Here is a 26624-nt window from a genome sequence, read left to right as displayed (position 1 = left end):
CCATCTGAGGATGGTAAAACCATTTTAAAAAGTCAGCCAGTCAACAGAAAACAAAGACAGCCCTGGTTCCTTCTTTCCAGGGCAGAGAGAGGTGAAAACTGCCCCATGGAATACACAGTGGACGTTGTGCTGGGGCTGTCTGTGCAGGATGATACGGATGGCTGACCAAGGAGTGAGGACTTTGAAGCCAGACAGACTCCAAGTAACATTTCGGATCTCTCGTTCATTAACTGTGTGGTCTTGGGCAAAGTATTCATTCTCTGAGCCTCAACTTCTCTCCTGCTAAATGTGCATAATCATACTACCTTGCTCACATGGCCACAGGGACAAAGGAGAAAAGGTCAAGGGGTAAGTACAGTGGGGACTCCATCCCTGCCCCCTCTGCTTAGGTGAGTTTTATTCCTATCCTGTTCCTGCTAGAAATGATGCAAGTTCACTGGGGTTCTGGGTGAAGCACAGAAGATGCGGTCCTGAGCATCCCTGGCTTCATTCTTTCAAACGGAATGTCCTTCCCACAGGCACACAGTCTGCCCCTTGCTTCATGGGGGCCCTCGTCCCAGAGAGCGGCCCTGAGCACGCGAGCTAAAGCAGTGCCTCCCCGCCGGCCCTCCCACCTTCCATTTTGCTGCATTACTTCCTGTCACATTCTCTTTCCTTTAACTTACGTATTGTTTGACTCCTGCCACTAGATCTGAGGCTCTGGAGACTGAGGACTGGGTCTGGTGTGTTTGCTCTCTCCTTCCAGTGTGTTAAGTAGTACCCATCCCACAGTAAGTGATAAGAAACAGTTGTCAGCAGTAAATGAATAAAATAATTTACATGCTCACTTTGGGACAAGACCTGGTACCATCTTGTGCTGTTACCAAACTGTGTAACATTTTGCTCTTTTTGCTTCCAGATTAGCAAAAAAAAAAAAAGCCTTTTGAAGTCATAACTTGTTTCCCAACACAACAGGCAGCCAGAAACTGGGTAATTCAGCTCAACTCTTTCAGGCTCCAAACTTCCTGCAAGGTGCTGTGTCGTCTGCTGCAAGCTCTCCTTTCTCTCCTGACCCCGTTGAAGCTGGTTCCCACACCATCCACAATTCTTTCTCCTGCCCTTTTCTTTTATCTTTCTATAGGAAAGAATCCAAAATGCTCTAACTGGGGAGTCACATCAAATCTCATGAATTCAACTACAGTCTTCATGCCAGTAACACTGGTATTTCTATCTCCAACTCAGATCTCTCCCAACATCCACAGACTCTGTGGATATCTCATAACCAGACACCATATTGCAGCTCTGAAAACTCGTCTTGGTCCTTTCTTCTTCTGTGTTTCCAAGCAGCATTGCTATTTATCCTGTCACCCAAACTAGAAGCCCAGAGTCAGCCAAGATTCAATGTGCTGCCTTAACACCCAAAGCCAATCCATCACCAAGATCTGTCAATCTGAAATCTGCAATAGTTCTAGAATTTGCTTGCTCCGTCCCCACTGCACCAGCCTTAGTTCAGACCCCATCACTTCTTACCCAGAAAACAAAATACCAACACCACCAAAGGATGTTGGGGATGTGGAACAACAGGAACTCTCATCATTCTGGTGGGACTGCAGACTGCTACAGCCACTTTGGAAGACAGTCTGGCAGTATTTCAGGAAATTCTACACACTCTTGGCATACAATCCAGCAACCCTGCTCTTTGGTATTTACCCAATGAGCTGAAAATTTATGCCCCCACAAAAACCTACACACTGATGTTTTTAGCAGCTTTATTCAGAATTACCAAAACTTATGATCAACCAAGATGTCCTTCAGTAGGTGAAAAAAATCCATAAAGTATGGTACATCCAGACAATGGAATATTATTCAGCACTGAAAAAAGAGCTATCAAGTCATCAAAAGACATGGAGGAAACTTAAATGCGTATTACTAAGCCAGTCTGAGAAGGCTACATACTATGTGATTCCAACTGCATGACACTCAGGAGAAGTCAAAACTACAGAAACAGTAAAAAGGTCAGAGGTTGCCAAGAATACATGAGAGACAGATAGACAGAGCACGGAAGATCAGGGCAGTGGAACTACTCTTCATGATAGTAAGTTGGTTTTGTCATGTCATAATAAATTTGATACATGTCATTACAAATTTGTCCAAACCCACAGAAAGCACAATGCCAAGAGTGAACCTTGATGTGAAATTACGGACTTTCGGTGACAATGATGTGTCAATGTAGGTTTATCAGTTGTAACAGAGGTACCACCATAGTAAAGGATGTTGACAGTGGGGGAGGTTGTATGGGGGGGGGGGCAGGTAGCATATGGAACTCTGCACCCACCACTCAATTTTTCTGTGAACCTACAACTGCTCTAAAAAATAAAGTCTATTAAAAATAAACCACCAAAAAATAGCCTCCTATCTAGTTACATGGACCCATCATGGCTCTATCTGATCAATCCACCACAGAGCCTAGAAGGGCTTTTCAATAGGAAATCCGATCAAGGTATCCACTATCAAAAAACCCTTCCGGTCTTTTCAGTAGCTCACAAATTAAAGGGCTCTGGGCAAAGAGTTAGCAAATGTCTTTCCCTTTCTGCATTAAGAATCTGACCACTGGATAAACCTGTTTCCCTGGAAACAGATAATGATGTTTTGTGTGTGTGAACTGTATCACTAAACACCACCACTTATTGCAAAATGACTCATGTTGGGGAGATTATCTCTGGACTGGGAGAACTATGGATGTTTGATGAGGGTGCCTTGTTTGGGACTTCCCTGAATTTCAAGACTCCTGTACGGAGCATATGTTTTCAGGGGTCTTAGAAGCAATGCCTATGGAGTTGTTACAAGAGATAAACAGCTCCGGGAAGGCACGAGGTTCTCCAGCCAGGGTGAAACCTCCATCAGCCAAAGTGGGTTGTTCCTCTTTGCACCCAAGCTTTCTGCTGAATGGCTCCTGCAAGTACTCCTGCTGAGGGGAACACCTGTGGTTTCTGCGAAGGCCAGTACCAAACGTAGCCTGTGGCTGTCCCGTGAATCTGAGTGCCTAGCTGAGATAAAGAAGACACTCTGGTTGGTCCTTGCCTTTCTTTCAAGTTTCACATCCTTCCGCCCTACGCTAAAAGAAAAACATTATTTACATTTGCCAGCAAGTATCACGAGATCTCTTTCCTCCCAGCTGCCTTGTGTGTCCTTACTTCTTTGCCACCTACCCGGGTTCTTCCTTCAGTTCCGCCCCACAGTCACCTCCTCTGGGGCCCCTCCCCAGACCATGCCCCAAGCTGGGCGAAGCCCTCCTTCATTTGACTCCCCATCACCACTAATCTCCCTCACTCTTTATTATCATCACCTGTTTATTGACCTGCTTTCTCACTCAGAGTCCTGCTTGACGGTCATGGTTGCAAGGTCTGCCACTTCATGGTTGTCAAAGCCGTTTTTGGAAACATAAGCTGGTCATGTCACTCACAAGGGCAGGCACTTTCGGTTTCTTATCCAAAAAACATCTCCCCTTTCTCTCTCCATGGAACACAGACTTTATCTGGCACTGCCACCTACCAAAATAGGCACGTCTTCAGACCATTCTTTAGCTCAGTGGTGGTCATGAGACCTACTTCAGGACAGGGAGATATTAGGGAACGTGTATTGGATGGGATTATGAGAAAGCGATCATTTTCTTTAACAAGAGATCAACTTAGTGGACATAAGTCCTTCACTCTTCATTCTTCCTGCTTCCTATACATCGGAAGTACGGACGCAATGCCTGATGGTAGAGGAAAGACCCCACAACCAGGAATCTGAGAAAGCAAGCCGCGTGCTAAAGACGGCAGAGCAGGAAGCCCGGGGCGCCCATCTTCGTGATGACTTCCCACACCCAGCAGCGGAAGCCAGACCCGTCACCACCCGAGAGAAATAAAACTCCGTCTGGACAACCTACTCTCATTAGGCTTCTACTGCCACAGCTAACCCATTTCAGCTGCCACACAACTATGTGAGACCCATTCTCCAACAGGATTAACTCTCAACCCGCTGCCGTGAAACCGCTTTCCATCCCTGGATACCTCATCACTCCCACCTCCCACCACCTCCTCACCCCACATGCTCTCTGAGTCCCAATCATCCTAACTGGTCTCTTAGCAAGTTCCCGAAAACCCCATTTTCCTACAGGTCCTTGTCTTTGCACATGTTCTGACTTAGAATGACTGTTCCCCACCAGCTTCACCTGGAGAAGTAAAACTGGCCTAGCAAGCCTGGGGGGCACGTCACCTCTTCTGGGAAGCCTTCCTTGATTCCATAGTTCCTCCGTACCTGGAACTTCCAGAGCCCCCCGTGACTGTTTTTGCTACAGCCATGAATGAACTGCTTTCTAATTATTGGTTTAAACATCTGCCTCTTCCTCCATAACTTGAAACCTGGAGAGCAGAGAGCTCACCTTACCAGGCATTCAGCACATGCGTAAGGATGCCTCTAACTCCACTGCCTCTCCCTACTGAAGCTGTGACCTTTTCCTCTCTAAATTATTTAGTAAAATAATGCATAGAGATAAGTAAAATCGAGATAACCCTAGGGCTGCTATATAACACAACTCCAAGGGACAGTGTACTGTGTTCTAACCAGTGTCCCATCCTTGGATGTGTGCAGAGTAAAATGCTACTGGCATCCTGGGAGTTGAGCACTTACACATTAAATACGATAATGCATAAAAAGTGCCCACAGGAAAGCCTGCTAAATAAGTTCAATAAATATTAGCCACTGGGATGCTAATGATGCTAATGACTGTATTTTTGTATCCTCAGCAGTGGACGTGGCCCTAGGTAAGTGCTCCACAGTATTTCCTGGATGCAGAAGTAAAATGAAACAACATGGTCCTACTGCATCGCACAGGGAACTATATACTCAATGTTTTGCAATAACTCATAATGAAAAGGCATATACATGTGTAACCAAATCACTATGCTGTCCACCAGAAACTAACACGATACTGTAAATCAACTATACCTCAATTTTTTTTTAAGTAGCTCTTAAAAAAAATGAAATCCAGGTCTTTTACTCTTGATTCTAAATTATAAAGCACTCTGAAGTCCCAGCCTAAAATAATAACAAAATTCTGGTGTTACCCCCAGGCGCCTAATTTTCCCACCAAAATAGCTCCTGATCGCTAGCCTCTGGGGCTGACCCCGCCAGGCAGACTCCATGCCTGCTTAAGACAGTCTGCTTCCGGGCACAGTGCAACCCTGGGGCAGGAACTTTCCGAGGAGGTAGGTTCTTGGTGGAATGAATCGTGTTGGCAGGACTGGGCTCATCAAAAACAAGGCTAAATAATGCGGCTGTCCGTTGGAACTGGCTGTCCGCGGGAGTGTAGCTCTGGATCTACCATTTCTGAAATGTTCATCTTTCTGTGTACTTCCCCCAGGGCTCTCTGGACAGATGAGGGCTGGAGAGAAGTGAGTGGCCGTTCACAACCCGTGCTCAGCCCCGGGGAGCCTGGCTTGGTGAGCAGCTCTCAGCCTGTGCTGGTGACTCCAAGGGAATCTCAGAGCTTGTCATTCTGATCCAACTAGTTCCAAAGCATCTGCACTTTGACGTAGTGGGTCTACCCTATTTCCGTGGGTCGTTGCACTAAGTTAAACAAGAAAATCCTACTGGAGCAATTATAAGTATTTAGTATATGCCTACAGACTGTGACACAGATTCCATCTTTAAATTGCCCACAGTCTAATAGGAAAGAAAAATTATGTATGCAAATGCCTCTATTAAAAGAAAAAAAATAAAAGAAGCATATATGAAAAGCATAAGGGGGAAAAAAACAGTAGAGGCTCAGAGAAGGGACAATTCAAAGGAAATCTGAAATTATTTCTAAGTGGAAGAATGCTCAGCAGAAAGACCACCAGGAATTACTTCTTCATCCTTTCTTATTTTAAAAACGGGGAAAGTGAGCCCAAGAGAAGCAGGTCAGCTTCTCCTCATTAACGCTGCTCTGGGAGCAATCCTCCTGCACCTGTTTTGTAACTTACCCTCGGGAAAGAGCTTTGGAATCAGAGGACCCTAAGTTGGAATTTGGGTTCTGAGTCTGATCATCTGTGTAATTTTGGGCAAGTTACCTGATCTCTTCGTTTGTGAAAATGGACTGGAAAGAATGCTTTCATCTCCAAAACTGTCGTGGCGGTTCCACAAGAACAATCCACGAGGACTGACTGGTGCAGGGACAGTGTTCACGCATTTGTTGACGAAACACGTGAACGCATGCATGCATGAACGAACGAGGGAGCGTTTAAGTGCCCCATCTGGAGGACGGAAGGAAAGAAACGACTTACTGCCTGCTGTGTCCGGCCTCTCCCTCCTCTGCCCACTGGGAAAATGCAAGTCCCAGGAGAGAAGGACCAAGGCTGTCTTGCTCTCCACAGGGTCCCAGCATGTAGCATGATGCTCAGCAGATCACACGTACTTGACATTAAACTCCTTTTACTAATAAAGTAGTTATTCATTCTCAGTCCTCTTGCTTTGTGTCATGCATTTGTCTAAGTCCTGTGCATGTGGCAGTAGGTCATTTAACAGTCCAGGCCACCTGTGAGAAAAGTGGTCTTGCTACCTCTGATTCACAGATGAAGAAACAGATTTGGTGGTAAGTTTTCCAAATCAGAGCTAGTGAGTGGCAAAGCTGGAAGAGGGCCAGGACTTTCTGAACCCAAATGCTTTCCTTGCAATCTTCAGATCAGTTTTTTTGTTTGGTTTCGATTTTGTTTTTGTTTTTATTGAAGTACAGTTGATTTATGATTTCTGTTAGTTTCTGGTGTACAGCACAGAGATTCGGTTATACAAATATAAATATAAATATATAAATATATAAATATTCCTTTTCCTATTCTTTTTCATTATAGGTTCTCATAAGATATTGAATGTAGTTCCCTGTGCTATACCGTAGGACCTTGCTATTTATCTGGTTTACATATAGTAGTTTGTATCTGCTAATCCCAAACTCCTAATTTCTCCGCTTTCCCCTGTGGTAACCATATTTTGTTTTCTATGTCTGTGAATCTCTTTCTGTTTTGTAAATAAGTTTATTTTTGTCATTTTTTGAGATTCCACACACAGGTGACATCATATGGTATTTCTTTCTCTGTCTGACTGACTTCACTTAGTATGATCATCTCTAGGTCCATCCTAGTTGCTGCAAATGGCATTATTTCGTTACTTTTTGTGGCTGAATGGCGTTCCATTGTATACACACACCACAACTTCATTGGATCATCTGTTGATGGACATTGAGGCTAGAGCAGTTTTCTCGTAGGTCACTGCTGGGCGCGACCAGGCAGGGAGTGGGCCTGAGCAAACACCAGCAGGGCAGGTTCTGGGGACAGAACTAGTGGTTTCTCCATTCTGCTGAGGGGCCGGCGTTTAGACTGGCTGTGGGAACAGCCGTGGGAGTCCAGCCCCTCGGGGCTTGCTTCCACACAGCCCACCTGGCTCTGCGACTCTATACCCAGGTGTCCTCCCAAGCTCCAATTTTAATGGCAGCCCCTCCATTCTATTATTTTTGCACTTTATTGAAGTATGGTTGATTTACAATGCTGTGTTAGTCTCTGGTGCACAGCATAGTGATCCAGTTATACTACATATATATTCTTTTCCAGATTCTCTTTCATTATAGGTTATTATAAGCTACTGAATGTAGTTCCCTGTGCTCTACAGTAGGACCTCGTTGTTTATCTACTTTATATATAGTAGTAACTGCAAATCCTTGCTCCTGTGTCTGTCCCATCTAAGCCAGCGTCTGTCTGCACAAGTGCCCTCTCGCGGCTACTCCACGGAACCACTCTAGAACCAGCGCCAGGAATCAAGACCTCACAACTAAGGGTGAATCGGAATCGGTGAAGTTGCCCAGACGCAGATGCGGCGGGGTGTGCGGTGAGGGGCGGGGGGAGGGCGTGGGGGTTGGGAGGGTGTATCTGGAAGGGCAATAACACATTGTGCTAAAATTATAAATGGATCCACCACCCCCTCTCTGGGGACACCTCACTCCCTGTCTCTCTGACAGCCATAATCAGGACCCCAAGATTTCCTGCAAAGGAAACTTCAAGCACCAAGCACTTCACTCCTGCCGTAACTCACATCATATGCCGCTGGGCACCAATTCGGCCTCAGTTTTAACTAAAACGAGATGCGTCTCCAAGGAACATACTGATTTTATGCTCAGATGTACACGAAGATTACATTAGCATCCCAGAAGTTTTGATACATACATTCATCACGGACTTTCAAATGCAAACACCCAGGGGGGCATGCAATTAAACCACACAAAGAAGAGACAGTTCTGCAATTTTAGTCCATGTATTTTCTTTCATTGTGGTTTGAGACAGCCCATGAAGTTCAAAGTGGGAAAGTAAACACTTAAAATTTCAACTGCTTTTACCTGAACAACCAGGGGGACACACACATCGCCCTGATTTATTTTTTCCTTTCCTTCCTTCCTTCCTTCTTTCCTTCTTTCTTTCGTTAACCTAAGCAGGCCCCTAATTCCATAAATCATCTTCGCAAATAAACGCATGCAGTTTGTCATGCATAATCTACATTCAAAAGATTTGAGAAGCAGACCTGGTATTAAGGGTCATCAGATAAATCCTGCCCTAACCCTCTTTATATTCTAAGTCAAAAACAGAAGCTTAATCACATTTCCCAAATTTGAACAGCTTAGTGCTTAAAAGCTAAATGTTTTTGACCAAATAAGAGTTTTTTGAGGGGTTTTTTTTTTTGTTTTTTTTTTTTGTCATTTTAAAAATAATCTACAGCTGAGTTTTAGGTGCCCTTTACAAGGGACACCTACAGGATGGCTGAGGAGGAATAAACTCTGGGATCAGACCAATCTGAGGGTCAGGTTCAGGCATCCGCCTGGGTATCTGTGCGACTGTGAGCAAATTATTTCCCCTCCCTGTGCCTGCGTCGCCGCAGCTTTAAAGACAGTTCCTGCGTGAAGATTGAATAAAACTACTACAGCATCAGCACATAGTAGGTACTAAGAAAGCACGTCCCTTCCCTCTCATCTGCACGACTCCCCTTATTCAGTGATTTATGATCATTTTCTGTCCCCCGTTTACACGTGGTTTTGGAAAGAAAGGGAAAAGAAAAAACCGAGGGAATCTCATTCTGTTATTCAGAAGCAATTATATTAATATTCATTTGATTCTCCCAAAAGGCTAACACGAGTCAGCACGTTTCAAATACCGAGCGTGATGAATTCTACCTTGGGCGCCAGATTCCAAAGATAATCTTATCTTTAAACATTTCCTTTCAGCAAACTAAAAAGGGCAATTTATTCTTCAGTGCATTTTATATTCTGATTTTAAATCAATAAGGCTTCACAGAAACCATGGTTCCATCATCCACTCCTTCCCTGCAGGAATACCCCAGCTATGATGATGTGCACCCAGAAATTAATTTTCCAGATAATTTATACTAAATCCTTTCAATACCGATACTTTTATATTCAATTTCAGCAATTTCTGATATAACTCATTTTAGAAATGATTCTCCCATGCCTTGTTTCAACAGAGTTTACAGACCATAATTTAGTTCTTCCTTGATGACTCATTGTCACACTTCCAAACATAAGTTATTGCTTAGTGCTGGTATGCCTTGATGCTCTCAAAGACCCCTAAGGGCTGAACATCGCCGAGTTCCTTCACTCAGGATCCAAAGGTCCTGCCTAATGGATACCCCTTGGTCCACCCCATAGAGAGGTTCCACTCAAGGAAGAGTCTCATTCAGGTTCTCCCGTTTTCATGGTGGAATGTCAATCTCACCATCCTCTTCGTTGATCTTAAAGTACACAGATGAGTCTTTAATCAGAATAAACACTGATTAATCACCGAGTGTGTGTCAAGTATCATAATAGGTTATGTTGGATTTGGTTTGTTTCTATTTTTTTTGCATTTAATTTTCATTAAAATTTTCTTATGGGTTGCCTCTGACCGTTGTTTCAGAGTCAAGGAAACCGAGATCAATACAGGTAAAGTAACACACAGTCACCTAGAGAGAAGCTGAGATTATGACGAGCTTATCAAGAGTGTTGCTGAAACTGCACACCATAGACCCCACGGGAAATAAGGAGAAAAAGAGGGTTAATGAATGAAAAGAGGACAGATCACTGGCCAGAGATTTCCACGAAGTCAAAGAAGAGCATGAGTGGAAAAACCTAGCAAGCAAGCTAGGAGGGAGGCTGGGTTCAACAGGTAATTTGGTACGTACAACAAGCGTGAGACGGGAATGACTATGGCTGAGTGGAGTCGAGGAAAAGCTATCCAAGCTGAGAGGGTGAGGGCCAAGCTGCTCTAGGGCTCATTGAGCTGGACTTGGAAGGCATCAAAGATAATGGCAAGACTCGAGGTGGTGAGGAAAGTAAGCCCCAGGTGCCAGGATGACCAGTGACTGGGCAGTAGTGTGTGAGCAGAAGACCAGCACATGGATGATCGGGCTGGGAGGTACCAGTGTAGCTGGCACCCCACCGCCATGCTCCTGGACCAGTGATGACGAGGAGACGTGGCTAACTAGGGAAGGGGGTCTATAGCAGGGCTCCTTGGGTACCAACATTATAAAGTTTAAGGCGATCTTTTTAGAGTATGTTTTCATGATTCCTTTAGGGCAGACATTCTAAGAGGATCAGAGGGGTTTATGGTTAGATGTCATGAGCCCCCAAGAAGCAGCTGTGGGGACATTTGTTTCTCTTAGAGGAAGACTTGGGGGGTCTAATGGAAATAAGTGGAAATACCCATTAGAATGCAGTGGGCGCTCTGGTGCTTCACCCTGCTCCCCTCTGCAGGCTGCTGTGCCCGTCCCTGAGTTCCTGGATCCTGGTCCCTGTGTGACGGGGCGAAGGGCAGAGGAGGCTGCACCTGCACCTATGCCCGCCTTCTTCCCTGTCCGTTTCTGCTTTCCTCGCTCCCTCTGAGGTTTCCACCGAGAGCACCCCATCAATCACCTGGCCCAGAGCACTTGCAGGTTTTGCCTCTCAGGATGGAAGATGTAGGTCCACAGCTCAGGACCTGAGACAGGAAACAGGTAGGACCACTCCACTGAGGCCAAGCAGCTGTCCGGGGTCACTTGGCTAATAAGTGTCAGAATGAAGGGAACCGACTAACCTGGTTTGTTTGGGACTGAGGGGGTTCCTAGATGCAAGATTTCCTTTTCAAACCGGAACAGTCGCAGGGGGAAAAGAGAGACAAGCTGGTCAGTCTAGGCAGAACCAGGATTCGAACCCAGGTCTGCCTCATCTAATGGTGTCTCACCCTAGACGGTGCTCCTTCATTTATGTGAGAGTGGCCTCGTGGATAACCTGGGCACCTGCCATCTCAGCTTCCACCAGAGAATACATCACCACGTGACGCTGATGCAGGGATGGTCGCAGGCTCAGGGCAGCCCCATCCCTCTCCAAGGACACGCATCCTGAGCTGGGGTCCAGGGGCGCACTTCAGGGGACACAGAACCCGTCTGATACAGTTATTAACTTTTTTTTTCTGAGAAGCATGACTGTAGATTCCATCAGCTGCTCAAAGTGATCCTTGACATAATTAAGGTTAAGAACAATTGTCCAAGAACACGCTGCTTTTCTTTCTGGATTAAGCAGAGCAGTGGGGGAGCTGCACTTATATCTCATACTTACTGGTCTAAAGCAGAGCTGTTTCCCAGTTTAGGGGCCAAACACCCAGCTCTGCATTCACCAGAGCACGGCGGTGGAAGGCATCCACCTCAGCCCTTAGTCCTGGGAGGAAATTTTCTTTCTTTTTTTTTTTTTTTTTTTAATTTCAACTGAAACTTGAAAGATATGTGTCCGGGCTGGCTGAGGAGACAGGAAGGGCAGGCCATTCCAGGGGGCAGGTGCACGTTTCAGGGTGTCCCCGAACAGGACGCCCACCCGCTGACCTGGAGCTCTAAGTGGTGCTTACACAGGGCTGTGGCTGTTGGTTCTTCAATGGGAAAAGCATTACTCCGTTCCTGAGGATTCCTGGTACGAATTCTTCTCTATGTGCTTTGATAAATATTGGCAGAGTGCTCCCGGAGTGCCAGGGAATTTTGTTAAGTATTTGGTGCAGCTGTAAACATGACCAAGCCCCTGCCCCATGGAGCTTATTATCTTGCAAAGGAGAGAAATCATTTTTTTTAAGTAAACAAACAGATCTGTAATCATATTCAGATAGATAGTGATGAATGCTATAGAGAAAAATAAAGCAAGCTCCGAGGCTGGAGACCGGAAGGGGCTGTTTGACGGGTGGTCCAGGGAGACCTCCGTAAAGAAAAGACTTGGATGAGGGGACAGAGGGAGCCACGGAAACATCAGGGGGTGACTTTCCTAGCCAGCACTGGAAACAAAGTAAAAAGCCCTTAAAGAAAGAGGATGCTATAGAGCGTGTGCTTTGTCTATTTTGTTTTATTTTTGAATGGGTTGAATGGGCAGTGCTATTGACCTTGTGAGTCTAAAAGAACATTTTTATGTCTTCATTCTAGATGCTTCCCTTGAGTGGTCACCACTACCTCCGTGCTCCCAGTGGGCACCTATGTGCTGAGGATTCTCTGTCTTCATTTTCAGCCAAGAACACCTTTCTGAGCTTGACTGAGATCTCGAATTGCCTAAGATGTACATGGATTTCCCCAGAGACCTAAAAATCTACTTACTCAAAAGAGCAGTCAGCGTTCCCCTCCTCAAAATCTGTGTCCCCCGGCCAGTGAACAGCAGCGACACCAAGCCATCAGGCCAATGTGTGAAGCTGGGGCATCCTTGATATTCCTCCACTTCTAGATACTGTCTGTTGAGTCACCCCCACTTCCCAACGTTCAACTGCCTTAATCATTCTCAAGCTTCTCCTCCTTCTTCATCCCTATTACCTTAACCCTGGCTGGGCCCACCACTGCCTCCACACACCCTGGGTTTCCTGCAATAGCTTCCCATCAAGATTTTAGGCTTCTCCTACTGCATCCTCTCCACTGCAGCCAGAATCCAAAGCGTGTATGTGTGTCTGTCCTTCCCACTTCAAAGTCCTCCCACTGCTGAGCAAAGCTGGAGGCATCACATTTTCTGATTTCAAATTCTATGACCAACCTACAGTCATTAAAACGGTATGGTACTGGGATAAAAACACATGCATAGACCGATGGAACAGAAATAAACTCACTCATGTACAGTCAGCTTATCTTTGACAAGGGCGTCAAGAACACACAATGAGGAAAGGATAGTCTCTTCAGTAAGTGGTGTTGGGAAAACTGAGTATCTGAATACAAATGTGTAAAACGGAGCTCTTCTCTCACCCCCACACAAAATCAACTCAAAATGGAAAAGAAAGGACTTAATATCTGAAACCAAAAACCTCCTGGAAGGACACGCGGGGAAAAAGCTCCTTGACATCAGCCTTGGCGGTGACTTTTTGGATATGACACCAAACGCACAGGCAACAAAAGTGAAAATAAACAAGTGGGTCTACGTCAAACCAGAAGGCTCTGCATAGCACAGGAAACCATCCCGAGAGAAAAAGCAACCCACACAAGAGGAGAAAATATTTGGAAACCATCTGCCTGATAAGGAGTTAATACCCAAAATATGTAAAGAACTCATACAACTCAACAGCAAAAAAAAAAAAAAAAAAAAAAAAAAAAGCGTTGGTGAAGATGTGGAGGAAAGGGAACGAGGCACACTGTTGGTGGGAAGGGAAATCAGTACAGCCATTATGGAAAACAGCATGAAGGCTTCTAAAAAAATTTTAAATAGAACTACCATATGACTCAGCAATCCCGTCTCCGGGTGTGCGTCCAAAAGAAGTGAAATCAGGCTCTCAAAGAGATACCTGCAAGGCCACGTTCACGGCCGCATATTCACGGCAGCCACGGTACAGCAACTACCCGAGTGCCCGTCTGCAGATGAGTGAATAAGGAAATGCGGTGCAGTCATAGAATGGACTGCTACTCAGTCTTTTAAAAAAAATTAGGATATCTTGTCATCTGTGACGATACAAACGGACCTGGAGGCTGGAATGCTAGGTAACAGAAGCCAGACACAGAAACTCAACCACTGTATGATCCCACTCAAATGTGGAGTCTAAGAGAGTCCAGCTCAGAGAAGCAGAGAGCAGCATGGTGATTGCCAGAGGCTGGGGGACGGGCAGACGGAAACATGCTAGTCACGGGTACAAAGTTTCAGTTACGCAAGATGAACACATTCTGGAGATCTAATGCACACACTGGTAACAATACTGTATTATATACTCCAATTTGCTAAGAGAGTAGATCCTAAGTGATCTCATCACACCCGACTTCAGTTTTACAAAGATCACTCTAGCTCCCTTGTGTAGAGGATACTGGGGGAGCAGAGACAGAGGCAGGGATGTCCATTAAGAGCCTAGCACGTTCGTCCAGGTGAGGGGTGAAGGTGCTTAAACCAGAGTGATCATGGGAAAGATGGAAAGAAACCCCTGGGTGTCACCTGCATCCCTTCCCTCCTCCTGACCTACCTTCATGGTCAAAATCCCTAGAATGTTCCATTGATATTTTTCTGGGAAATGATAGTCTGTTCACTCATCTGACCCTCCTCCATTCTCCCTCCTTAGTATTCCTTCTCTCACTACTTCCTGCCCATCACTTCTCTACATCTCAACTCTCATTCCTGAATTCAAGGCTCTTATCTGCAAAGTCTCCTAGGAGGCCATCGTATTTCTTACTTGATCCTTCTTTTCAAATCCAGCGTCTACTCTGAAGTTGGGTCAAGCGGTCTGCCCGACTCTAAACTTTTCTATGGTTCCCAAGATCTGCAGGTGAGAAGGCATGCTCCTTAGTCTGGCTCAAAAGACTCCCAAAGATGTGGCCCCTGTTTACCTTCCCAGCCTCCACAGACCCCACTTCACCCCTTGTGGTCCAGCCTTGGACCACACTCCTTTGCTACCTCCTGCCTCCAGGCTTTCATGTTACTTCCTGCTGCTGAGCGCCCCTTGGCCACATAGAAACGCCTGCAGATTTCCTTCAGGCTCACTCTCTTCTGTGAAGCCTTCCTGGACAGACTCTCCTATGAAATGTGTCAAATGCCCTTTCTCTTTGCTCTCTGGAACCCTGCATTGATTACCTGGTTCATTCTTCTGTCTGCAAGTCTGAGCCCCCAATTATACAGGGCAGGCTCCTTGCTTGCTGACCCCCAGGATCTGGCGTGATGAGTGACCCACGACAGGCTACTGATTCAGAATTCCTATACTGGGCACACACAGGGCCTCTCCATTTACATCACAGGTGGAGGGCTGCAGGAAAGAGCCCTGGTTCACAGAGCCAGTTTCCAGTGATGCTAAACCCTCCCTCAGGAATTGCTCCCGCAATCAGTGTGCAGCCGTCTAGAAATCATTCATGTTTGAACAGAAACACTGGACGCTGCTGAGCGCCCAGGGTCTGGGAAGATTATTAGAGATGACCATGAATCCCCTCCAGCTCTAGCAGGTAAGACAGGACTTCATACAGTTTCTCGTATTTTGAATGGAGATCTTCCAGGATGGACCAAGTCTTGCCTGAGGTCAGACAAGAAATGGAGTGGGAACAAGGAGAGGAGGCATGGTGTATTCAACACCTCCCTACGTCCCAGGATTATATTAGGGACTCTAACCTTGTAAACTGGGGACATTCTAAAAGAGGAGAACATGGTGGTGAGGATGGGGGAGGGGCGTTAAAATCTAAGGTTTGGACAAGTGGTGAGTTTTGACCAAAAGGACATCCTGAGGGCCACAGAGGTAACCTTGGTGAGGAGAAGCATTAATTAGTGGACGGAAGCACTGAAAACAGAGTAAGATGGGGCCATTGAAATCACCTAGGCTATTTACAGGTTAAGAAATAGAGGCCCAGAAAGGGGAGGTCAGGTCTACAGTCCTGTGGCCAGCTGGGTTCAGAGCTAGAGGACTCAGTCTGAACCTTTAGCTTATTCTACTTTTTCACGGTATCTCACATGAAAAGAGGGTTCTGTAAACTACCACTATCTTCCTTTTTTTTTAATTGAAGTACAATCAGTTACAGTGTCAATTTCTGGTGTGCAGCCCAAGGCCCCAGTCACACGTACACATGAACACGTTCATTTTCATATTCCCACTATCTTCTTCTTAGTAGTTCCTCCCTCCCTCTCTCTCCACCCTCACCCCCTCTAAAAGGTAAGTGAAACAGGGGGATAGACAGAAACAATGCATTTTGGGACATTTCCAAAAAAAAAAGTTAGAACCTTCTATTTTTGGCAATTATATCTGTCATTTGGAAATTACAGATATCACATATTATGTGCCAGAATGACACTTTTCTTAATGTATGTCTTCCCAGCCCATCTTGAAAAGTAGCTGTCATTATAATGGAATGCAGATAAGGCAAATGGCTGGGGGCGGGGGGCAAAATGATTTACTAAAGGTCACACCAAGCTTGTAAGTGGGTAACGAGCCAGGATTTCCAGCACGTCCTCTGATGCTGTGTAATCAGACATAAGAGGTTTTGCTCATTTTCTAGGACAAAAAAAAAAATTGAAAGAAATCATTGTTGGGGTAAGTTATTTTATATTTAGGAATTGCTTTTCCTGCATAGCTTTTCATGCACTCCAGGTACTTGGCATCTCTGTGAGACAGGTGTTACCGTCCACATTTTACAGATGAGAAAACTGAGGCACAAAGAGACCAAGTGTCCTAGCTCCCAGTCCACCTAGAACCAGGATTCAAATCTAGGCTTTCTTGATCCGATCTATGGGCTTTTCCATTACACTGGAGCTGAAATCAAGGAAAGAAATTGAAGGGAGAGAAATACACTTTCACGTTAAAATTCTCCTTCAGCTGTTGCCAGCCAATGCTATTGAAGGCCATTCAACACTAGATTACAGTTATTCTAAAGTACCCACTTGAAAAAAAATGAGCATTTTTAAGGCAAAGTATGTGTTTCTGTTCTTCTTCACTCTGCTTCAGTGGGTTGACCCTAAATAATGCACAACCCAGCAAGCATCCTTCAGGCTTCCTGCACATTCTGAGACGGGGAAGGCAGCGAGGCCAGCCTTCGTGCCAGCCTCTTCCTGTGCAGGTGGTCATGTCGCAGGTACAGCTCATGCACGTGATCAATAATCACCCATCGTGGCTACGCTACAAGCAGAGGCCTCACTCATGGGAGGAAGGGCCAGGTTCCTGCCTTCAGGAAGCATGACATCTAGAGAGAAAGCAGGCATGGGTGCAAGCAAGAACAACATGACACAGCACAGGCTGTCCCAGAGCCGGTTCAAAGCACTGCCGGAGCACAGGGGAGAGCCCAGGAAGGCTTCCTGGAGGAAGGGGCATTTGAATTGGGTCATGAAGGGGAAAAGGAAGTGAGCAATGATCACTCCAGGCAAAGAGAGTATGAGCAAAAACAGGGGTAGAAAAGAGGAGGAAATAGTATAAGACAGCCCAGCCATTCCATCAAGCTGTAAGCATTTAGTCAAAATTGGACAAACATTTGGTAAACACTCGGCATTACAGAGCACAGCTGGATAAAGGTGAATTTTGCCCGAAGGAGCTCACAATGTATCTAACGTCTCCATCTAACCAACATTTAAATGAGTCCCCACTGTGTGCAAATCCCTGTTTACACTGTAAACTAAACACTTAGTCCAACTCTGCGATGAGCAGACCTCAGTGTTCCCAAACTAGATAAGCATTGCATTTGATGCCAAAGCCCTTGACCTTCAACATTTGTAAATAAGGGTGACATGCTGTTTTCCCCGACAAAGCCCCCTTTATATTTCCTTGAGTGTATCGTGGACAAGACTACAATGCTTAAGCTGTGAGTCATTGACCAATATTTCTACTCCCTTCTCATAGCTGATGTCTGTTTAATGCTTTGCTGACCTGAGGAAGAAAGTTTCTCTAGAAAACAATGATAATTCCTTTTATTTGCCCAAGACATTAGGTTTGGAGAAGTCCTTTCCCATCCATCCTCTCCAATGTGCTACTAAATTGTCACAAGAGGCTGTCAAGCTGCAAGAATCGTTAGCATCTCCATTCTACAGATGGGAGAAAGGAGTCTCAGAGAGGTGCAGGAGCTCAAGGTCACACAGCAAGTGAATGATGAAGTCAGAGTTCACATCCATGTTTCCTGACTCTCAAACTGTGTCCTCTTTTCTCTACACCTTACTATCTGCCCAGAATACAGTAATATCATCCTCATTATGACACAAATCCCAAATGAAATGCTGGTCAAATCACATCCCCTTGGGCAACACAACTACAGCATAAATTAAAAGCCCAGTTAAAGAGCATGGCCTTTTAACTGGGACTTATCTCTGTCCCCTGAGGCCAGGATATAAAGCAAAAGCCTATCAAAGTCAATGGCCCATCTTGGAAATTACCCAGAGACCCACATACCCATAGGCAAGAGCCTTTAGACCCAAATTGTTCACCTAACTTTATCTCCCTCCTCTATGGTCTTCAGGGGCCCTGGCCCTTGCAGAGCTGGGTTTGAAGTCATGCCCAAACCTTTGCCCCCTCTCTGGCCTGCAGATGAGGTTAACGGCCCATCACTCTGTGGGAACAGCGCTGGTGCCTCTCAGCTCTGACACATCGCTTATAATCAGGAACCTGATGGAAAACAATGCCTCCCTGGTTCAAACAGAGAACGGAAGCAGAATCCTCTAGCTGTTTCGAAGTGGGGTAGTTTGCCAATGGCTAGCGTCCCCTTCGGCCAAGGGGACAAAGGCTGTTTTATACTTCATGAAAGTCTTGTTTTGCTAGCAATAGTTGGGGGGGGGGACTGGCCTGAAGTGAGACAAGGTAAAAAGAGGGGAGATTTTCTGACTGTTGGTTTATAATTCCATATCTACCTTCACTCCACCCCTTACAGCCAAAGGCAATAAACAGGATAAACTCCGGGGATACCTCTGCATCCCAAAATGGTAATAGTTTCTACTCCCTTCATCTAAATTTCCCCTCCAGTTGCTGGGTTTGAAGCTGACCTTACAAAGCAAGACCTGGTGTGTGCTCTGGTCCCTTTCCATGTCACACTTGAGCTGCAATGCCCCCCAACCCTGTCCCCAGCCAAGCCACAGAGAGAACAGGTCCTTGGGTCAGCCTGGATCACAGAGATTCGCCACCACTGCTCCTTTCCTCCCACCCTGGTCTTCTCCCCAACCTGCCCGGGGTTCACGGGCTCAGAGGACTTGCTCGGCAAGGGTCCGGATGTGCCCCCTCAGCCTCCATTTGGGGCTTCTGCAGGGACCACCTCGTTATCATTAACCCAGCACCTCCCCACCAATCACATCAGATTTCCCCTCTTGCCCTCTCAAGACGTGCCCAGATGTGTCTTGAGACTAGAGGACAAGAGACTGGGGGAGACAGAAAGAGATAAAGTACATTTCACGGCGGAATCCCTGTTAAGTAATAGAAAGCCATCCAACTAGCAACCACGCTTCCAGAAACGTCACTGCCACAGAGGAGAGTTTTGCAGCTGCCGACCCTGGAGAGCTCTCACCTACCTGTCTCCCACTGCAGGGCTCCCCTCTCTCGCCTCCTGGGCCACCGCTCCTGGGGCTCTCGCTCTGCAGTTTTCGCCTTCTCCGGCCGCCAACACTTGCGGCGGCAGTAAGCGGCCCGCCGAGTCCGAGCACCTGCGAGCTGGGTCTCGGGTCCCCGCAGCAAGGCTGCCTGGAGGAGGAGCGAGAGGATGCTGCCCTCGCCGCCGCCGCTGCCGTGGTGCTGATGCGGTTGCTATGGTTATGGAACTCCGCAGCTGCCCCCTCTCGGCGCAACAGCTGCCCGGCCGCGGCCTCCGGGCAGCCCCAGTGAACCGGGCGGGCGGCAAGGTTGCAAACACGGTGAAAGGACTCGCCGCCGCCGAGGCAGAAGAGAAAGGAGCGGGAGCCTGCGCTCGCGCCCCTCAGCTCGCGCCCGCCGGGCTCCGCTCACCTCCGCGCCCTTGCTCCTCTCCTTCGCTCGCCGGGACGCGGCCAGAGCCCGGCGCCGCGCGCAGCGCGCCCTCGCGGCCCGGAGAGCCCGCCCTGCCGCCGCCGGCTGGCCCGGCTCCCCGCAGCCCTGCGCGCCGCCCAGAGGCTGCGCGTCCGGCGGGGCGGCGCGGCGCCCGCTCCCCCAGCCTCGGCCCTCTCCGCGGCGAGGCGGCGCTCGGAGCCTGGGGGCCGGGCCCGCCGCCCGGGAGCCAAACTCCGCCCGCTCGCCCGCCCGGCCGGTGGGGGGCGCAAGCAGCCGGACCCGACGCCCACCCGCCCTCGCCAGCCCGGCCTGGCCGCGAGCATGCTCAGTCTCCACGTCGGGAGATGCCCTCCCGAATTGGAAGACTGGGACGCAGGGGAAATAAAAAGGCTCTCTCCAGACCCCCAGGGAAGGGGGATGGGTGCCTGGGGCCCGGGAGGGGAGGGAATAGTGGTGGACTTTGAAGAGGGGCCCCGGGGCAACCCATTAGATGCTTGAGAAAAGGTTAAATAAAGCCCTGAGCATTCTCTACCTTCTAAACAGCAGTAGCTGTCAGCCAACCAACTCACTCGTCATTTGCTGGTCCCCTACTTCATGCTGGACATTGAGGGTTCAGGGATGTGTAAGCTGGTCTCTTAAATGGGGTGAGAGTGGGGTCAGGTCCAGGGGTGGGGCCAGATGGGTGGCTTAGGCGGGTCGGCCCACCCTGCTGTATGCAGGGAGCATTTCAGACGTGGCAATTGGGGTTTTGTTCTTTTTGTATCTTATTGTACATAATTTGCTCCCACTGCGCATGTATGCAGTTATTTTTAGTCCTTTATAGTTTCTTTGTATCTATTGATGGGGTGATGCTTGTCCAGGTGCAGGCACTGCAGCAAAGGGTCCTGGTCTCGGGTCTCAGCCTGCCTCAGGGGTAAAGAGGGCGTTAAGGCTGCCAGGAGGATCAGGAGGATGGTGTTGCTGCAGCCTGGCCAGGGCAGAGGAAGGCCAGGTCCTTCCACCTTGCTTGCCCGCCCCGCCGCACCCAGCCAAGCCTTGGACAGTGCATGTTCTCTGTCAATGTCTGGTGAATGGCAAATAAATCGATATTTATTTCTCCACAGAGAAATGGTATGCCTTTCTTTCACAATTTTGGTTCTTACAATGTGGTCAAAATCACATGACCCTCTCGTTTGCTATTAACACTCCATTTTTCTGCAAACTTGTTTGTGAAAAGCAATGCAAGTCCCCACCATTTCCTCTGAGTCCTCAGCAGTGCAGATGTGCCCTGAGCACAGGGTTTGCTTGTACTGGGATGGGTTTCCATCGCTGGGATAAAAGAGCCCCAGAATCTATTGTGAAGTGAAAGCAAAGTGCAGAATAGAGTTCATTGTAACTCTTGTGGAAAAAAAAAGGGGGGAGACACCAGTGTATATTTGTATTTGATTATTTTGGCATAAAATATACGGGAAGGCTGTGTAAGGAGCTTGGTAGAAGTGGACATTCGCTATGGGGGTGGAGTTGGGTGGAGAACTGGGGGGATAAAATCTGAGTAGGAATGAGATTTTCAACACACATTTATAAAACTTTGTGAATTTTGAGTCAAAAATAAATCGCACACACCTGTCTGTATGTGTGTGACATATATACGTATATAAGATATGTATGCACTTTACCCATATCATGTTTAACATCCATGACTAGATTCTTAATGAATCTTGAGATAACCTTTAATGCAAGATGCAGCTTGTCCCAAATGAATGTGTCCCAAGACCTACTCTTCGCACCCATCCCCAATTCCTTATGTGGCAAAAGAGGATTATGACGTTACTGTGAAGCCTTCATATTCAGTCCCTGCTCTGCTCGTGAACTAGAGGTGAGGAGAGAGGAGGGAGCACAGAGACAGGAACTGAGGCCAGGCCAGGAGCACCAGCGCCAGCAGAGCTGTGTACACGTGGTCATGCGTCAGGACCCAGGGCTCCTTCCCTGGACAACAGTCCCTGGTCCGCAGTGGCCAACATGACACCCATATATCATGCAGCTGGAGTGATATCCTCTGGGCCCAGAAGTTCCCTCACCCAGTGCCCTCCTGTGGACAGGCACTGGGAGCCCTGCACCAAACTGGTGCATTCGCAGCCCGACAGGGTAAGGCTCTGAACAGTCAGGGGGCTGCAGAAAGCCCTTGCCACCGCCCAGTGGAACCAACTGAAAAGCACAAATAACCCTCCACCTTCCACTGTTACCCTCCCTCCCAGGGAATGACCCACCATCCATCATACCACACCAGCCAGAAACCTAACATCATCCAAAGCTTCTGGTCTCTCCGCCTCCTCTGTATCCCCCTCATCTCCCACACATCTCACTAAATACAAGCTTTGGCCAATGCCACCAGGTAAACAGCTCTCAAAGTTGTCAATAGCAGGGCCCCCATAGGAGATATTTTTGTAAAGTCCTTCATCAGGAGGCTGTGAGTGATGGTGTCTAGAGAAATGGGTGTCATCTTCGCTTTATGTTTTGAGGTGAGCAGCTGCAGATAGGATAGGAGGACCTTGGTTCTGGGACAGCTGCAGAGCCCCATCCAGCCCCAGGGCTCTGATGCAGTTGGAAGGTGACACCTCACATGGTAGAGCTGAGCGCTGAGAGATACAGCTAAGCGTGGGGTGCTCCTGGCTGAGTTTGGGCCTGGGAGGGTGAGGTCACCCTCTCTCACAGGACCACAGAGGCTCAAGCCCCTTCAAAATGAGTGAAGAATCACAGCCAAGTGGACCAGCATTTTTATCACTTTGTTGCAGATGGCAGGTTTTCGATGGTGACATCCTGTGGTAAGAAGCAGCAACTGTCGTTTCTTATGCCAGTTACCTGTCTGTATGTCTTCCTTGGAAAAATGTCTATTCATGTCTTCTGCTCATTTTAATCCAGTTTTTTCTTTTTTTTAATATTACATTGTATGAGCTGTTTATCTATTTTGTGTATTAACCCCTTACTGGTTTTTGCAAATATCTTCTCCCATTCAGTAGGTTGTCTTTTTGTTTTGTCATTGATAAATGCGAATAAAAACCACAATGAGGTATCACCTCACACCTGTCAGAATGGCCATCGTCAAAAAGGCCACAAATAACAAATGTTGGCAAGCATGTGGACAAAAGGGAACACGTGTGCTCTGGTTGTGGGAAGGTACGTTGGTGCAGCCACTATGGAAAAAATATGGAAGTTCCTCAAAAAACTAAAAATAGAACTACCATATAATTCAGCAGTTCCACTCATGGGTGTATATCAAGAAGAAACGAAAAGACTAATTTGAAAAGATATGTGCACCTCAATATTCATCGCAGCATTTTTTACAATAGCCAAGACATGGAAGCATCCTGTGTCCATCAACGGAGAAGTGGATAAAGTGTATGTGTGTGTGTGTATACAAACACACACACACATACATATACACACACAATGGAACACTACTCAGCAATAACAAAGAATGAAATTCTGCCATTTGTCACAATGTCGACAGACCTAGGGAATATTATGCTTGGTGAAATAAGTCAGACAGAGAAAGACAAATACTCTGTTATCACTTATATGTGGAATCTAAAAAATAAAACAAACGAACATATATATAACAAAACAGAAACAGACTCAGAGATATAGAGAGCAAACTAGTAGTTACCAGTAGGGTGAGGGAAGGAGGAGGGACAAGATAGGGGTTGGGGACCAAGAGACACAAACCACTCTGTACAAAGTAAATAAGCATCAAGGATGTATTGTACAGCCCAGGACAATGTAGTCATTATTTTGTAATAACTTCGAGTAGAATATAATCTATAAAAATATTGAATCATTATGCTGTACACCTGAAACTAATTTAATATTGTAAATCAATTATACTTCAAAAAGAAAAAGGAAGAAGCAACTGTCATGAAATGCGTATCAGACTCTCAGAGCTCCACAGGATGGGGACTTGCAATAGCCTTCCCTTTGGACCGCGTCAGCCCCATGTTTTAGGACAGTTTGGAGGAACATTTGCTGACAGAAGAACACAGACTGGGGCAGCTTGCCCGGCCTTAAAAGCTGGCTTTGCTACTTCCAAACGTGTGTCCTTTAAGATCGAACTTGACCTAATTGTATCTCAAGTTCCTTTCTGTAAAACAGGAATGATAATAAATATATCTTGTATTTTCTGTGAAGATTAAATGGACTAAAATTTATATGGCTGTAAGTGGATTAAAATATATGGATTTAAATGGATTAAAACTTAGAACTGTGCCTCATGCAGAGTAAGGCTTGTACCTATGAGCTGTTATTATTTTTTAAATGTTGGCATGAGTTGGGGAAATAGAAGAGGTACGATTTTTTTCCCAAATGAGGAAACTAAGCACAGCTAGCTGTCGACTGAAAAAAAAATGCAAAACCTAAATGTTGAGAATTATGTTTTATTTGACAGATTTTCTGAGGACATAAACCCAGAAGACAGCCTCTCAGATCGCTCTGAAGAACTGTTCCAAAGAGGTAAGGGAAGAGGCAAGATGTACAGGAGTTTTGCAATCTAACCAGGTCGTCAGAGCATCAGAAGATTACTATAAAGAAAACCAGATATCTCAAGTTAATGAATTTAGCTCTTTTCTTTGTATAGGAAGTTGCAAGAGTGTGGGCTCTTTGAAATCACTCCTTTGATATGCACCTTGGCTACCTATGGCCAGCATCCCGTTCTTTCCCATCCTGCGTCCCCTCTGGGTGCACTGTTGGGGGTGGCTGCAGCGGCTGAGGGCTTGGCAGTGGACAACCTGTTTGTCTCCATCCTGAGTTCCCTCAGGGCTCACCATAAGAGCAGCTGTTGTGGCTGATGGCTCGATGGCCGCAGCATCCTTTGCTGATATGGCAGTCAACATTTTTCATCCACAGAGCTAACAGAACTTGTCCAAGCTGGAAAGTGGCAGAGTCAGAGTTTCACCGTAATCAATGGTCCTGGGGTCTATACACAGGACTGCTATTGGTTCAAAATCTTCAGAGCTTCCCACAATGAAATCTGAAACTGGCTTCCATACATAGAAGACAAGGAAAGATGGAAGAAAGAGGTAGCCACTCCAGATTGGTAGGTGGCAGCTTAATAAACAGGGTATTTACAGACAAGGCTTGTCTTGGGCAGCCACAGAACAAGTAGACCTCTGCACCCTCTAGGCCTGATCTCCAAACTTCATAGAGACAACTTAATGGGGTTCAGTCACATGCACTGCCCAGATGGCCTCAACAACATGTTGCATTCTCAAGGCTGTGTCCTTCACAAGGGCTCCAACTGTGGAAATGGTGGGCAGAGCTTAGGGTCAAGGAAAGGGGAGGGAGCAAGGAGTCTCCTGTTGACCTGGTCCAGGTCCTGGGTCAACTAGAAATCATGTCCTCTCCCTTGACCTCCTCCAATATACTCTGAGACATCTCAAGAAAGTTTTGTGTGATGAATGACTGACTGATGGAATGCCAGGCGTAAGTTATGTTTACTTATCACACTTAATGATGCTCATTACTTCACTGCTGAGAAAAGCTAGATTCACTATGGAAAAAAGAAGTTAATTGGTAAGAAATAAATCATTACTGTCTTTTAGAATGCAGAAACTTAGGGAGAAAAGAGGGGAACTCGAGTTGATAGTGAGTATGATGACATTAACAAATAAATGTCCCTACTAAGTTGTAATGATACCATTTTTCAACTCAGTAAAGAAGATATATCTGTGTATATGTATATATACATAATTTTAAGTCAGTGAATCATTAAATTAAATGACTACAGTGGTACTCTGAGGACAAATTCTTCCTTTTATAAAGGACACAGCCTTGGGAGTTGGCCAAGACCTTCTCACTTCTCGTAATCGAAGTGTCTGGGACTTCAATACCATTCCTGTCTGCAGAAACTCCAGGCCCTGTTCCAAGGCCTTCCCTTGGTGAATTACAAAGAGGAAGAATTTATCATGAGCCTGCTTGAGATTTGATTCCTCTTCTGTGAAGCAGGATATGAATGCTGCCCCTTGTGGGATGGTTCTGGGGATTAAAGGACCCCAGGGTGTTCAGGTGCCCAGCATGGACCTGGACCCTAAAGGGCCCCAGTTATCTTAGGCCCATTCCTCCCGGATACCTGCAGTCTCATATTGTCTCCCCAGACACAAATTCCTGTGGCTCAGATGCCCTGTAGGGGATGTAAAAGACTCAGGGACCAGGTGATAATCTCCCAGGAATAATATAGTCAGGGAGCTATGAGCCCTTGCTTCTAGTCCTAGAATCTGCTAATAACCAGCTCAGTGACCTTGGGAAAAATCATTTTGAGCCTCAGTTTCCTCATCCTTAGAATGGACAGGGTTTATAGAAAGAGCACTAAGATCCTTTCTAATTTTCTGGCCATGGGTCTCCAGACCCGCACTCCATTCCCTCCGTGCCCCTAGTGGCTCCATGAAAAAGGGAAAGTTTGGCATGAAACTCAGCTCAGTATATCACTCTGTTTCATATCAGTGTTTTCTCTCTTAATTGAATGTATTTTCTGTTGTCTTAAGTTTTTTTTATTATAAAATAGATTAAACAGACAAAATAATACATAGATGTATATGTAATACACACCCAGAGAGTGAGCATGCTCACATCTGTCCATTAAAAATAATTTTTCAAAAACTGGGTGCAGTCAATTCAGTTTAAGGAAAAGATTGTTGTCCCTACCTCTGCAATGTCGTGTATGTCCTTTGTCATGTATGTCATTCTCTTGGCTTTACT

The 26624-nt window shown here is 46.4% G+C and overlaps 1 protein-coding gene across 1 annotated transcript in view; it reads right to left on the bottom strand.

The window, feature by feature from the left end:
- Positions 1–19940, bottom strand: part of FAM135B (family with sequence similarity 135 member B) — a 239238-nt gene extending 219298 nt beyond the window's left edge. Inside the window, exon 1 of the mRNA XM_031439672.2 lies at positions 19451–19940. The gene's annotated coding sequence lies outside the window, so the exon portion shown is untranslated. The remainder of the gene's footprint in view (positions 1–19450) is intronic.
- Positions 19941–26624: the final 6684 nt, after the last annotated feature.

This window comes from Camelus dromedarius, chromosome 20 (assembly GCF_036321535.1).
Source record: "Camelus dromedarius isolate mCamDro1 chromosome 20, mCamDro1.pat, whole genome shotgun sequence".
NCBI lineage: Eukaryota > Metazoa > Chordata > Mammalia > Artiodactyla > Camelidae > Camelus > Camelus dromedarius.
This window is presented reverse-complemented; position numbering and strand designations above follow the sequence as displayed.